Source organism: Mus caroli, chromosome X (assembly GCF_900094665.2).
Source record: "Mus caroli chromosome X, CAROLI_EIJ_v1.1, whole genome shotgun sequence".
NCBI lineage: Eukaryota > Metazoa > Chordata > Mammalia > Rodentia > Muridae > Mus > Mus caroli.
The window spans coordinates 11,695,828-11,699,514 of record NC_034589.1 but is presented as its reverse complement, the minus strand read 5'-3'; positions in this window follow the sequence as shown (position 1 = coordinate 11,699,514).

The following is a 3,687-nucleotide window of genomic DNA, read 5'->3' as shown; positions in this document are numbered from 1 at the left end:
GAGGAGAGGAGAGGAGAGGAGAGAAGAGAAGAGAAGAGAAGAGAAGAGAAGAGAAGAGAAGAGAAGAGAAGAGAAGAGAAGAGAAGAGAAGAGAAGATCTGCCATGAGCACATGGAGAGAATTGGGGAGGGGAATGGGGAGGGAAGGGACATAGTGAGTCAGGCACATCTGGCTGTTGTCAGGTAAGTATGGGGAGGAGCCTGCCAATCGAAGGGATTCCTCAGCATGGGCCCACAGAGGTACCTGCTTCTACCTCGCCATACCTGGCTTTACAAAACATGTCCTGGTTCTCTCTTTTATATAAAACATACACTACTTACTGAGATTTATGGTCTGATCCTGGAGCTGGTGCCTTATGGCTTTCTTTCGAAATCAGGCCTTGTGGGGCATTGGGCTATGCACAGACAGTCTGGTTTCCAGTTGAGGCTAGATGTTGAACCCTGGGACCCGGTGGTGATAATTCACCTACACGGGATGGAAGGAGTTCTCTCGTGTCTCCTGGAACTCTGGCTTCTGTTAAAGTTACCACCCCCACACCCTCCATAGGAGAAGCATGGTTAGTAGTCATGAAGGCAATGTCCCAAGCTTCTGACCTTCAGGCTAAACTCCTCTGCAGTTACCTAGCAACAGAAAGAGAGCAGCATACTTTAAGAGGGGCTGTTTGCTCCCCCCCGACTCTCACTCCTCTTGCTCTCTTGCTCTTACTTCCCTCACTCTCCTCTTTCCTCTCCTCTCTTCTCTCTTCCTCTCTCTCCCTCTTACTCTCTAGCCTTTCTTCTCTCTCTCCTCCCTTTGTCTCCTCTTGGCCATGGCCAGGCTCTCTCTCTCTCTTTCCACCTTCTCTCTTTCCCCTTGCCTTTCTATAATAAAGCTCTAAAACCATAGACTGCCTCTGTTCATCAAGGCCCACTGCCTCTCAACTATGTGGGAACCTCTCTCCCTATGCGAGCTCTTTCCCATAACCTTTTGGGGGCTGCACCTTGTCTACCCCTCGCTGAGTGGGGTCAGTGGCTTAGATGCCCACCCGGGGCCGAGTGGCAGCTGGCAGCCCTCCAGTGTCCGCCTGCCCAGAGCATAGGAGGAACTCTAGCCAGACATGGGCTGTCCTCCCTCCCCCCTCTTTCCCCAGCCCCTTTTAGTTCCCACAAGGCCTGGTCCTTAAAAGGAGACAAATGGGGAGTATGTTGCCCTTTCATTAGGAGCTACTTAGTCTTTGAAAGGCTTTGCTGCATGTAGGAAAGGCAGGTTCTCACTCTGTCCAGCACTCCCCAACTCTACCCAGGGATGGCAAACATCTATGCTGATGTTTGACCATGTGGCTGAATGCATCAGACACTGGGGGAAGCAAACACAGTACTGCATTCTGAATTTGAGGGCAAGATCCAAGAGAACTGGGCACTGTGTCTTCCAGCCTCCACACTTTTCAGATTCTATCCAGCGATCAGAAAATGGTATGCACAAATTGAGCAATTGGCCAGACCTGTGGTTAGAAATCACAAACCCACCTGACAGCATATGAAATATAGTGGGAATACAGTTCTATGGCTGTGGAAGCCATAGGCAGCACACATAGAGTTTTGTCTTAATAGTAATCCACAAGCAATAGAACTTCTCACCATGGAAGGCAAGAATCCCAGTGTGAGTTCCCAATCTGAGTTCCCTGCTGCATCAACATTCATCCTTTCTACAACTGCCTCTTGCATCCTTCACCTGCCCAGAGGTTGGCATATTGCCCCTGCCTCCATGACTTGTGACTGTACCTTGTTTTCAGGTCCCCAGAGTAGCTCAGTCTCAAATAGGTCCTCTCTCAAGACGGTGCCAGACTCTTCTTATTCACGCTGCTGCTGCTGCTTCTTCTTCTTCTTCTTCTTCTTCTTCTTCTTCTTCTTCTTCTTCTTCTTCTTCTTCTTCTTCTTCTTCTTCTTCTTCTTCTTCTTCTCCTTCTCCTTCTCCTTCTCCTTCTCCTTCTCCTTCTCCTCCTCCTCCTCCTCCTCCTCCTCCTTCTTTTCCTTTTTTTTCTTTCTTTTTTTTTTTTTGAGAGAACCTCCATCTATGTAACCCTGGCTGGCCTGAGACTTGCTCTATAGATTAGGCTGGCTTTGAACTCAGAGATCCACTATAGGAGAATTTTAGCATAACCATTGTATCTGGCATGAATTCAGGAGTGAGGGTACCAAGGCCTGGAAGTAGCCTTTTTGTCAGTGATTATTAACTGAGATTTTATGGGATTGTCCTTTTAAAGGATTCTCAGAGCTCTTGCATAACTTAGAAGAAATGCCCGGCAAAGCAGGAAGTCTCTTTGGCTGAGACTTGCTTAAGGTGATGGTTCTTTTTCAAGACAACCTCTAGATAAGAGGTTTTGGTATGCAAAGTCAATTTGCTAAAGGTGCCTTTTGTGCAGCTCTGCAAAAAGGGTGGTTGTTCCTTCCTTGAGAGGCTGATGCCCCTGCTGCTTGAGAAGCCTAAATTCATCATGCAGTGTCTCTTTTCAACCACACAGCATAACCCAGAACACCAACAGTCCACCAGCCTCTGCTTCTTTACTGTAGGGATTAAAGACATGAGCCACAATGGGCTTAGAATGGCTTTCTTTTTCATTGCTGACTAGCTAAACAGGAGTCACATCACACCAAATCTGCCTAGCGTATTTAAAGAGAAATGGGGATTATTTATGCTTTGGCTGCCAACCTAGCTTGTTATCATGAGGGTTCCAGGGCTTATCTTGTGGCTGCAAATTTCTCCTGTGCCAGGGCCATGTGAGAGGCATTAAGGCTGTTGCCTAGTTTTGCTCTAAGCTGTTTATATCTTTTAATTGGCCCTGCCACCTCTTTCTTAATTCCCAATTGTGCCCTTCCCCCAGCCTTGAGCAGGCTAAATAGACCTTAAGTGTTTGCCACAGTCTTCTGCCAACCTAAGTGTAGTCTTCCACCAACCTAGGTGGAGTCTTCCACCATGCCGCATCTGCAATTTCCTACAGGAGCAGACTGTCTGCTGAGCTTGCTTTGCAACATAATACAGCTGAAACAAAGGATGAGTCTGTGGGCTCTCCCTATATAAATACAGTGCTAAATATTAAACTTTAAGCCTTGATTAGAAACCTTCGTCTTGGCTTCATCCTTCTCTCGACCTCATGTCGTTTTTCATATCCAGCCTCTCTTTCAGGTACCTGGTTCATCCATGACTGCTGGACAGCTACAGGTGGTGCCTGAACAAGGTGACTGAAAATGTGTGTGTGTGTGTGTGTGTGTGTGTGTGTGTGTGTGTGTATTAACTGAGAAATGCTGTCTTGGACAGAACTCCACAGAAAATGGAAGAAATAACAGTAATCCTGCATGGTGGTAAGCAAGAGACAGCATTAATGCTAGCACTAGCCATAAATTTTATTTTTTGGAGGCTGTAGTTGCAGGAGGTACATTAAGAGAGGATACAGGCTAGTCTGAACAAAGTGTAGACCAGATGTCAAATTTATCTAGGTGTGTGACATCGCAATTGGGACAGGGGGATTCTATATAGGCATTTGTCCACAGCCAAGAGCTACATCAGGTGAGAGGAGCAGGGTGTTTTTAAAAAAATAAAAAACAAAAACCAAAAACAAAACAAAACAAAAAAAAACCAGATGTTAGAAAAATTCTTAGTTAAAGCAGATTTATGCTGTACATGGTTCCCAGAAGTAGGAATGGTAAATAT